We start from the raw sequence: 13122 nt of genomic DNA, 5'->3' as shown, positions 1-13122 counted from the left end.
GACACTCTGCAACGATCATTGGAAGGGTCCACGCCGGAGAAGGGAAGGTTATGGTCTGTATTGTGTTTTCGTGATATTCCCTGGGTGATGTATCATTATAGGTCGCACTGTAGCGACGTCTTTGCGAGTTTATTAAAGAAAGCACCGGATTCCATGTTTTGTCCAGGCTCAAACCGGTATTCTTTGCCAAACGAATTTTCATTTCATATTTCATGACCGACTCCCAAATACATGAACAGAATTGAGCATATCTGGAATGCCTTGCAACGTGCGGTTCAGCAGAGATTTATTTATTTATTTACACATCAGGTCCCGTAGGACCAAATTGAGGAGCAAGTCTGCAAGGTCATGCAACGAATCAGTACATGAAATAACAATGTAAAAGTAATAACAGATAAAAAAAAGAACTCAATAAAAGCCAAGCCGTAAGTTTAAGTCAACGCAGTCAACAATAGAACAAGAATCAGCTTAACTTTCCAAGGAACTCCTCGACAGAATGGGAGTGACCCATGAGTTTCGATTTGAAAGCGCGTGGATTACTGCTAAGATTTTTGAATTCTTGTGTTAGCTTATTGAAAACTGATGCAGCAGTATACTGCACGCCTTTCTGCACAAGAGTTAAGAAGTCCGATCCAAATGCAGGTTTGATTTCTGCCGAGTATTAACTGAGTGAAAACTGCTTATTCTTGCGGATAAGCTGATATTGTTAAGAAGAAATGACAGTAGAGAATATATATATTGAGAAGCCAATGTCAAAGCTTCCAGACTAGTGAACAGGGGTCGACAAGAGGTTCGCGAACTTACACCACTTAATGACCGAACCGCCCATTTCTGAGCCAAAAATATCCTTTTAGAATGGGAAGAGTTAAACCAAAATATTGTACCATACGACATATGCGAATGAAAATAAGCAAAGTGGACTAATTTTCGAGTCGAACAATCACTTACTTCAGATACCGTTGGAAAAGTAAAAATCGCAGCATTAAGTCTTTGAACAAGATCCTGAATGTGGGCTTTCCACAACAGTTTACTATGTATCTGAACACCAAGAAATTTAAACTGTTCAGTTTCACTAATCATACGCCCATTCTGTGAAATTAAAGCGTCAGGTTTTGTTAAATTGTGTGTTAGAAACTGTAAAAACTGAGTCTTATTGTGATTTAGCGCTAGTCTGTTTTCTACAGGCCATGAACTTATCTCATGAACCGCACTATTTGAAATCGAGCCAATGTTATACACAACATCCTTTACTACCGAGCTAGTGTCATCAGCGAACTGAAATATTTTAGAGTTACCCATAATACTAGTGTGTATATCATCTATATAAATAAGGAACAGGAGCGGCCCCAACACTGATCCCTGGGGCACCCGCATTTGACTCTACCCCACTCAGACCACACTTCACAGCCATTCTCAATATTGTGAATAATGACCTTTTGCTGTCTGTTACTAAAGTAAAAGGTGAACCAATTGTGAGCTACTCCCCATATTCCATTATGGTCCAACTTCCGGAACAATTCTTTGTGATCAACACAATCAAACGCCTTAGTTAAATCAAAAATATGCCTAGCGTTCGAAACCTTTTGTTTAACCCATCCAGTACCTCACAGAGAAAAGGGAATATAGCATTTTTAGTTGTTAAACGACTTCTAAAGCCGAACAGTACATTTTTTGATCAATTATCCTTACACTCGTACATAGCCTTTTCCAGAACTTTAGCAAACACTGATGGCGTAGAAATAGGTCTAAAATTGTATACATTATCCCTGTCTCCCTTTTTAAAAACCGGCTTTACTACTGAATACTGTAATCGTTCAGGAAATTGATCATCCCTAAAGGTTCAAATGGCTCTGAGCACTATGGGACTTAACTACTGTGGTTATCAGTCCCCTAGAACTTAGAACTACTTAAACCTAACTAACCTAAGGACATCACACACATCCATGCCCGAGGCAGGATTCGAACCTGCGACCGTAGCGGTCACGCGGTTCCAGACTGTAGCGCCTATAACCGCACGGCCACTCCGGCCGGCCATTCCTAAAGGAAAAATTAAAAATATGGTTAAATACAGGGCTAACATGGGCAGCACAGAATTTTAATATTCTGCTAGGCGCTCCATCATATCCATGAGAGTCCATAGTCTTCTGTGATTTAATTATTGACTCAATCCCCCCCCATGTCTTTATCACAGAGGAGTATTTCAGACATCAATCTTGGAAAGACATTTGCCAAGAGAGTTATATGATTACCTGTAGAGACTAAATTTTTATTTGGTTCACCAGCAATACTCAGAAAATGATTGTTAAATACTGTACATGTATCCGATTTATCAGTAACAGAAATATTTTGACTATGAACTGATTTTATATTCTGAAACCAGACACTTCCTTCACAACTGACCATATGGTTTTAATTTTATCCTGTGAATTAGCTATTCTATTTGTGTACCACATACTTCTGGCCTTCCTAATAACATTTTTAAGCACCTTACAGTACTGTTTGCAATGGGATACTGTAGCGTGATTGTGACTACTTCTTACGTTTTGGTATAATTCCCACTTTGTTCTACATGATATCCTTACCCCACTAGTCAGCCTCCCAAGCTGCATTTTATTGCTAGTACCCCGTTTAGAACGTTCTAATGGAAAGCAACTCTCAAAGAGCATGAGAAATGTGTTAAGGAGAGCATTATATTTGTCATCTATGTTATCAGCACTATAAACATTCTGCCACTCTTGTTCCTGACGGGGTTTAAAAAACTGTCTATTGCCATTGGATTAACATTCCCACATAGTTTGTAATTACATGTGACATTTGTTTGAGTACAAAATCCTTTTAGTGTTAAGATTCGTGCATCATAGTCTGAAAGGCCATTCACCCTTTTACTAACAGAATGCGCACCTAGTAATGAAGAATGGATAAAAATATTTCCTATGGCCGTGCTACTGTTCTCCTGCACCCTAACTGGAAAAAAAACACAGTCTGCATCAGATCATATTAATTTAGGAGATCTGCCAACATCCTTTTTCTTGCGCCATCATATACAAAATTAATATTGAAGTCACCACATATAACTAACTTCCGGCACTTCCTATGAAGTGAATCAAGAACCCTCTCTTGCTTGAGCAGTAATGCACAGAAGTCAGAGTTAGGGGACCCATAAACAACAAAAATTAGTACTTTAGTTTCGCTAAATTCAACTGCCCGTGCACAATATTCAAATATCTGTTCAGTGCAGTGTCGTGATATGTCTGTGGACTGAAATGGAACACTAGTTTTCACGTACATGGCCATTCCCCCACTCCGCAAGCAACTCCTTGAAAAACAGCCAGCTAATCTGTATCCTGGTAAAGGAAGCCTCTGAATTGTCAAGTAATTTAAGTGGTGATCAGGTATAGCAATACCATCAGAGTCAACATCTATAAACAGTTCACTAACTTTATCTCTAATACCTTTTATATCTCTATATCTCCACCCCATCGTACTCTTACGGATTTATGGACAGCCCTGCAGGATTCATGGTGTCAGTCGCATCCAGCACTACTTCAGACATTAGTCGAGGCCACGTCACGTTGTGTTGCGGCACTTCTGCGTGCTCGCGGGGGTCCTTCACGATATTAGGCATATATACTAGTTCTTTGGCTCTTCAGTGTATGATACTGCAGTGCTGCAATATTGTATTTATCCTCCGCACGTCAGTGGGAGCATTGGATCTTACCTCTGAGCTACACAGGCACTGCTGTATCGTATTGATCCGCCATCTCTAGGCATCCGACTTTCAATTGAAATGTATCCCCTGTACGGGAATGTACAGGGTGATAATTATTGAATTATATGAAAAAAGAAACGTAAATTAGTTACAAACTGCGGCGTGCACGCATTTTATTCAACAAGTAAACGTCACTACAAATATTCGGATATAGATTATGACATGTTCGTTATGCGTGCCATCATTGGCGATGATGTGACGCAGACGAATAGCGAAAGACTGCATTACCCGCTGAAGTGTCGGAACATCGATGCTGTCGATGGCCCCCTGAAGGCTGTTTTCAGCCCAGTAATGGTTTGGGGTTATTGCTGTACTACTTGTGTTTAATATAGTCCCACAAAAAGGAGTCGTACGTGTATCAGATTCGGAGAATATGGCGCACAATCGAGGCTCTTGCCAGTGGTCTCTGGGTACCCCAGAGTGAGAATGCCGTCCACAAAATGCTACTCCAGGACATTAGATACGCTCCTGCTTCGATGGGGTCGAGCTCCGTCTTGCATTAACCACATCTTGTCGAAATCAGGGTCACTTTGATTAATGGGGATGAAATCATCTTCCACAACCTTTACATACCGTTCGGTAGTCACCGTGCTGTCAAGGAATGTCGCACCCATTATTCCGTGATTGGACATTGCACACTACATAGTCACCCGCTGAGGGTGAAGAGACTTCTCGATCGCGAAATGCAGATTCTCAGTTCCACAAATGCGCCAGTTGTGCTTATTGACGAACCCATCCAAATGAAAATGGGCTTTGCTGCTAAGCCAAACATACAGCGCATACTAAATTTCATCACGGCCAGTGGCTAACCATGCAGTTTGAACGTCCTAACACAAACCATTCATAAGTTACGACGATTTTATCTCGTATACTTCTATAGTTTTATTTCGTATCGTTCAATAATGGTCACACCGTACAAATAAATGTACGAGTGCAGGTTGTAGACACATGGTTGATGATATACGAATGTATGGAGTTTGGCCGTGAAGCATGCTACGACAGCCTAATGCTGTTAGCATGCTAACTGAGCATGCTCTATCAGAAAGCTGACTGTCCTCTACAGTAGTAAAAAAAGCTGAATGAATTATTCGTTGATGAACTTGAAGGTGTGTAATTTGACGTCTGCCCAGACCGAATGCCGAGAACAATGTCGAACAAAAAATCATGTATTTCGTAACGGCTGTAGTTGTCGCAGTTCCCGGTGCAATGTACAGTACTTCAAAACAACACTGGCACTGAAATATCGTACCAAAACAACCACTTAACTGAAAAAAAATACGTCTGGTAACCAGGACCTCACTCTCACTCAGGTATATTTAGAGCAGGCTAAGTGCCTTACGAATAATCAAACTCTGTTTGCGTCCTTCACCTTCAGTGCAGTAGTTCTATTCCCATAGTCATCAGCATACTTAGAGGCCCATCCAAAGCTGGTCACGTTCCACCCGCTGTCAGCAATAACTTGTTCCACAAGCTGCATCTGGAGCAGTGCTTTCATTACGGAACAAACAGTAATTACGTTTGTGCATTTGTCAAGAACCGCGATCCACGCTTCGAACTAAGCCAGTATAATACACGACACTGGCAGAGAACACCAGCACGTACAACCGCGAGTCCACACAGGACGCAATACAACTCCACTGCATACTGTTAATCACTCGGTGGCTGAACCTCTAATCTCAGCAAGGGAGATGGTTCACTCTCCGGTCGCACCACGCGAACTCCCAATCGTCTGCCCTCGGTGTATCCCTCCAAGGCGCTGGTCTCTCTAACTCCCTTAGCGCCACCGTACTCGACCTTTGAACTGGCCGCGCCAGAGTTCGTCTAGTAATCGGAGCTCCGAAACTAGCGTGAGACATCGAACAGACACTGGAGCAAAGACAACCGCACCGCGGCGCAATTTCAATCACCTAGTTTGCCCTCCGCATGAGAAATTGTTTTGTTGGCGGCAACCTACATAGGGAGAAATGGTCATTGTAATACAATAAGAGTTCGCACGGAAAGATTTAAGTGTTCCTTCTTCCCGCGCGCTTTTTGAGCGTGAACTGTAGAGAAATTGCTTGGAGTTGTTCTACGAACTCTCTGCCAGACACGTAACTCTGAATTGCATAGTAGTCATGCAGATGAACATTTTGAACCGCTCGTGGCGTAATGAAAAGTCCATTACATCTCTGGCATGCAGCCGCGCAATTACTACCTCTTCAGTTGATAATTCAGCCGCGTTTCTTCCAATCACTCTGAGGATAGCCGGCCGATACGCGGCCGAAATATCAGTTGTAGTATCTGTGCGGCTGCATGCCCGAAATGTAATTGATTAGTCATGTAAATGTATTTTCGTTATGAAAAGTGGATCTTCTTTACGTAATTGGAGTAGCCTTTGGCAGAATTGCGTTCTGGCCTGCTGATCTTGTGGCAGAAAGGCTTGGATTCGCTGTACACGATACAAGTACAGCAGCTGTTCACGCAGGAACGGCCAGACTAGAGGATGATGCTGAAATTCTGCGTACATTAGCTCGAGGATCTTCTTCCACTCCTCACAGTGCTTGCTCCTCTGCAACAGTGGTAAGAACGTTGCGAGGTCTGCCACGATCCGCGGTTGTCGGAGCTAGGGAGCCAGAGTCTGCTATTCTCAGGAGACGGCTGAATAGTTGTACAGATGGTTCGCTGCGTTCTGCGTATTTTTCAGCGTAGAGCACACGAGGTCGACGATTCTTTCTGTTTGCCAGACCATAACAGAAGAGCATGTCTACCATTTCCCGTGTGGAATAATAGGCTTTCCTTATGTTGGTAAGTGCAAAGAAGAAGCTGGCCTCTAAGAAAGAAAACCACTACTTATCAGAACACTATCTGACACCATTAGAACTAATGTATGCGCTGGACTTGGCTAGAATTGTGAAAACGGTTTACAGTAAAAACACTAACAGATATTTGGTGCATGGACAAGAACGAAGGAATGCTTTCTCATTTGTTTACAGCATTCAGTAGATCGTTCGTAATGGTAAACGGCTTCCAGTAGAAGAAATGTGTATCACTGTAACTGAGATGAACGAGTGCTCGTAGCTCATAAGGTATTCATTTTGGAGCCCATGTTCACTGTACATTTTTGTCATCTCAAAATATGGATTACTTTTCAATTTTAACAGTCTGTATATGCTAATGGTCCTCTACGTAAAACAGTCCGGAGAATCCCCGTATTTTCGAGTCCTCCCTCGAGAATGTGTGTGTGTGTGTGTGTGTGTGTGTGTGTGATGTTCTTAGCATAAGTTAGTTTAAGTAGAGTGTATGTCTATGCACGGATGACCTAAGCAGTTTGTTCCCGTGGGAATACACACACATTTGAACATTTTTTATCCCCGTATTTCGGTCTCAGGAAAGGTGGTAAAAGCGAAGCAAACTAGCAATATGTTTTACACGATACTGTTTAACAAAACGGAACGTTTTTTGTATCTTCATGCTATTATTTTGAGAGTTTTAATTATAAAATGCTATGTGTGCGTACGTATTGTAATATTCTGCCGAAGAGCGGTAATATGCGTGATGCCAGCCCTCCCTCCGAGGAAGGGGGGAGGGGCAACGGACGAAATGTTCAGTAAAGTTCAAAGTAACAGGATGCCACTCGGTTTGGATCGTTCAGCGGCGAGACAGACCACACAGGGGACTTGCAGCGATCGCTTCTGCCTCAGCTGTCACACTGTACTGTAAAAGCGGCCGAAAACATATTGTTGGCAGTGTGCCGAGTAGCGCGATTGTCATGGCAGTTAGTCGATTTGGCAACGTTGCGTAGTAAGTGATGTCTTTATTCTGCCCAGGCGTGCTTATTATCATTTGAGGGGAACCCGTTCCCATATCTTCAAATGTTTCTGAAATATGAATACTGTTATGACTTCCACGATATACAGGGTGTTACAAAAAGGTGCGGCCAAACTTTCAGGAAACATTACTCACACACAAAGAAAGAAAATATGTTATGTGGACATGTGTCCGGAAACGCTTACTTTCCATGTTAGAGCTCATTTTATTACTTCTCTGCAAATCACATTAATCATGGAATGGAAACACACAACAACAGAACGTACCAGCGTGACTTCAAACTCTTTGTTACAGGAAATGTTCAAAATGTCCTCCGTTAGCGAGGATACATGCAACTACCCTCCGTTGCATGGAATCCCTGATGCGCTGATGCAGCCCTGGAGAATGGCGTATTGTATCACAGCCGTCCACAATACGAGCATGAAGAGTCTCTACATTTGGTACCGGGGTTGCGTAGACAAGAGCTTTCAAATGCCCCCATAAATGAAAGTCAAGAGGGTTGAGGTCAGGAGAGCGTGGAGGCCATGGAATTGGTCCGCCTCTGCCAATCCATCGGTCACCGAATCTGTTGTTGTGAAGCGTACGAACACTTCGACTGAAATGTGCAGGACCTCCATCGTGCATGAACCACATGTTGTGTCGTACTTGTAATGTTCTAGCAACACAGGTAGAGTATCCCGTATGAAATCATGATAACGTGCTCCATTGAGCGTAGGTGGACGAAACTAAAATGAGCTCTAACATGGAAATTAAGCGTTTCAGCACACATGTCCACATAACATCTTTTCTTTATTTGTGTGTGAGGAATGTTTCCTGAAAGTTTGGCCGTACCTTTCTGTAACACCCTGTATTCTGCATGGCGTGTCGTTTCGCCAATACATACACAATCCATTTACTCAGTATAGCAATGAGTCATAGCGTCTTTCCATGAACTATTTAGAAATGCCACATTTCGTACTCAAGAAACCCGTTCCCATTTCTTCAAATGTTTCTGAAATATGAATACTGTTATGACTTCTCACGATATTTTCTGTATGGCGTGTCGTTTCGCCAATACATACGCAATCCATTTACTCAGTATTGCAATGAGTCATAGTGTCTTCCCATGAACTATTTAGAAATGCCACATTTCTTACTCAAGAAACCCGTTCCCATATCTTCAAATGTTTCTGAAATATGAATACTGCTATGACTTCTCACGATATTTTCTGTATGGCGTGTCGTTTCGCCAACACATACGCAATCCATTTACTCAGTATTGCAATGAGTCATAGCGTCTTTCCATGAACTATTTAGAAATGCCCCATTTCGTACTCAGGAATGCATCAAAAGTGCCCCATCTACATCTACATGATAATTGAGCAATTTACAGTTCAGTGCTTGGCAGAGTGTCCATCGAACCACTTTCTAGCTACTTCTCTACGGTTCCACTCTCGAACAGCACGCAGGAAAAACGGACACTTAAATCTTTCCGTGCGAGCTCCGATTTCTCTTAGTTTATTATGATCATTTATCCCTATGTAGCCGGCCGCTGGTGGTCGAGCGGTTCTAGGCGCTTCAGTCTGGAACCGCGCGACCGCTACGGTCGCAGGTTCGAATCCTGCCTCGGGCATGGATGTGTGTGATGTCCTTAGGTTATTTAGGTTTAAGTAGTTCTAAGTTCTAGGGGACTGATGACCTCAGATGTTATGTCCCATAGTGCTCAGAGCCATTTGAACCATTTCCCTATGTAGGTAGACGTCAACAGAATATTTTCATACTTTGAGAAAAAAATTTGTGACTGAAATTCCATGAGAAGGCCCTGCCGCTGTGAATAAAGCCTTTTTTTTTAATGACTGTCTCTTCATTTCCTGTAACATATCTGTGGCACCCTCTCCACTATTTCGCGATTACATAAAACGAGCTGCTCTTTGAACACTTTTAGTGTCCTCCGTCGATCCTGTCTGGCGTGAATCTCAAACTGCATAACAGTAATCCAGAAGAGAGTGGACAAGCGTACTGTAAGCAGTCTCATTAGTAGATCTGTTGCACTTTCTTAAATGCTCTGCCATTAAATCGTAGTCTTTGATTTCCCCCACAACATTACCTGTGTCATCGTTCCAGTATAAATTATTCGTAACTGTAATTCCTCAGTATTTAGTTGAGTTTTCAGTCGAATAAAAAGTAGCAAGCGTTAGCAAGATACACGGCAGATTCTCTGAGTTACACAATGTAACACAGTGCGCGTAAATATGCGGAGATCTGTTAGCGTTCGATTAGGTCTTACGCTGCTGGTGAAAATTTACTGGAACCAATAATTCCCTTATAATACCAAGCAGTTACCATCCGAGTGACCCAAAGTGGGATGACCACATAAAACAATTTATAGAAAAAGCAGACGCTATGATGTGATTCGTTGGAAGGATCTTAAGGAAATGTAATTTACCCACGGAATAAGTGGCTTACAAAGCGCCTGTTCGACCGATTCATGACTACTACGCGTTAGTCAGGTTCCTTCGCAGGTTGGATTAAGAGAGAAGATAGAGAAGGAGCGGGGAAGAGCCACGTGTTTCGTCACGGGGCCGTTTAGTCGGGCGACAGTGGTATGGAGATGCTCAACAAACGGTACAAGACAGGAGAGGCTTATTGTTGAAATTCCGAGAGCGTACGTTTGAAGAAGAGTCAAGCAACGTACTATTTCCTCCCACATATGTCTCATGAAATGACCGCGGTGTTAAAATCAGAGCTCATTCGGTGCTTTATCGCCAGCCGTTCTTGCCACGCACCATTTGCGAATGGAATTGAGACGGGGAATAAGGGGTAATAGTACCAGAACTACTCTCGCCCGCATACCGTAAAATAACTTGCGGAGAACAGATGCCTATGTATAATTAAACAGGAGACATCATTATAATGACAGTACGATTTAAAGTAGTTAGCATTTGATAGATAGTGTATACCTACACACACATACACACAACGCATACCGAAAATTAACTGTCACAATTTGATTTCAACTTTTAAAACAACTTCCATGGTAATTTATACATAGTCAAATTCTTCGTAAACATGAGGATTAACATATGAGAAGGAAGTGCTTGATGCATGCTGACCGGCTTCGTAATCAGACAATTGGATTCCCTTCTCTATCGAAATCAGCCAAAACAGATGTGATTAATATACTTGCATGGATATGGTGTCTGTTCTTTCGAACATGTCCGAAAGAACAGACACCATTGATAACCTGCAGCCGTCTAGAACGAAATTAGAATTATATATTAATACCTTCAGTTGCTGACGAGCGTTGATATATATCAACGGGGAAAGATGAAAATGTGTGCCCCGACTGGGACTCGAAGCCGGGATCTCCTGCTTACATGGCAGACGCTCTATCCATCTGAGCCACCGAGGGCACAGAGGATAGTGCGACTGCAGGGACTATCTCTCGCACGCCTCCCGCGCACTACATTTGTAGTGTGTGGATACATAAGGTGAGAATGTGGGTCTCGCGGGAGGCGTGCGGCTGAAGGTATTAATATATAATTCTAATTTCGGTGTGATTAATGTGCTGGTGCTTTCCAAGTCGCAATACGACGATGGTGCGAGGTGGAGTCTGTTATACACTATCCACTCACAGTAACATGAGCATGTGTCAAAAATCCTGAATTACCTCGTTTTGCAGTGCTGACTGTGCGAAACTTTCAGAAAGCGAGTGATTGGGGTTCTGAAAGGTACCAGTGACGTTATCAGCTGCACCTGCTTTCTTGGTTGAGGATCCATGGTGTGTACAGTTCTATCGAGGTAGTCCCACACATTTTCGATCGGTTTTAAATCTGGGGAGTTTCGTGGCCAGGGGAGTACCGTAAACTCATACTGGTGCTCTCTGAACCACGCACATACACTGCAAGCTGTGTGACGTGTTGCATTGTTCTGCTGGCAGATGTCATAGTGCCTAGGAAAAACAAACTGCATGTAGGGGTGGACATGGTCCCCAAAGTTAGATGCATACTTGTGTCGATCCATTGTGCCCTCCAGAATGACGTGATCATCCAGATATGCCACGAAAACATTCCCCAGACCATAACGCTCCCTCCTCCGGCCTGGACCCTTCCGACGATTTTTGCAGGTGATTGCTGGGCGTTTCAAGCTGATGGAGGGTAAAACGTGATTCAACTAAAAAGGCGTCTGTCACCACTCAGTGGCGTCCCAGTGCTGTAGCGGCGTGAAAATTGCAGCTTTCGTCGCCGATGAACAGCCCTGAACCAGGCGCCTGCTGCGGAGTCTCATACACACCAACATTTGCTGAACGGTCGTCGAGGAGATAACTGTTGGTAGTCCATTGGTTCACCTGGGTGGTCAGTTGCTCAACAGCCGCACGTCAGCTAGCCCATACACATGTCCGCAACCGTCGTACACCTCTGTCATCTGTTGTCCTTGGCGTACAACAGTTACCTCGGTGTCGGTTTTGGGTAGTGCCATTTTGCTATACATAGTATGCTTTAACCAGGGTCTCATGTAAACAGTTTACAAACTTATCCGTTTCGGAAATGCTTGCATCCTTGGCCTGAAAGCCAATGATCAATCTATTTTGAACATCAGATAAATCACTCTGTTTCCACATTAGGACAACGACTGCACTGTTTTCCTTCGTAGACGCTTTATTCACCCTCCTCTGCTAGTAATGCTATCTCATCTGTGAGTGGTTATTGCATGTTAACATCGAACATAGATGCTGGTCACATTAATGTGACTGACTCGTGTATAAAGTGTCGTCGGTGGCAGACGTGATTCGAATGGCTCTGAGCACTATGGGACTTAACATCTGAGGTCATCAGTCCCCTAGAACTTAGAACTAGTTAAACCTAACTAACCTGAGGACATCACACACATCCATGCCAGAGGCAGGATTCAAACCTGTGTCCGTAGGCAGACGTGGTTGAATTTCAACCAGCCAATGATTCTCACAAACTGTCTCTCATTACATATCCCTGCTAAGCTGCATTCCAGAGCCCACTTTTCAGCGTAGCAATTAGCTTTGGATAGATGCAGGTGGGTCTATTTGTTATCAGACGCCGTTGTGCAGATGTTTGGTTTGCCTCGCCATGTTCCAATCGGTTATGGCTACCTCTCTATCTACTGCAATGAGATCATCCACTGGGATGCATCGCTCTTCTGTACTGTTTGTCTTAGTGCCCTTAGCCGCCTTGTCAGCTTTCCCCTCTCCCCAATATCAGCATGGTCCTTGATACAGCAGTAGCTATTTGGCATGGCAAATAACTCTCTTTGTCCTTGCCAGTTGATGTTAGTGTTTGTACAGCGGAGACTGGGTCCGTAAGTATTACGATATGAGTAGCTACTATGGTCGTCTCATATCTTAATGCCCTTTCAGTGGTAAGAGTTAAGCGTCTCTTTCGTTAGGCGAAGTAGTTAACTTTTTTTGTTTTATATGTGCGTGGACACACTCGACGGAGTCCTTGTTTACACATGCACGGCACCTGGCCGTTGCTCGAGAAGGCTCTCTAAATTAATATAATTGATTACTGGCTTCTCAGTATATTCCAAATTAA

This window comes from Schistocerca americana, chromosome 2 (genome assembly GCF_021461395.2).
Source record: "Schistocerca americana isolate TAMUIC-IGC-003095 chromosome 2, iqSchAmer2.1, whole genome shotgun sequence".
NCBI lineage: Eukaryota > Metazoa > Arthropoda > Insecta > Orthoptera > Acrididae > Schistocerca > Schistocerca americana.
This window is presented reverse-complemented; position numbering follows the sequence as displayed.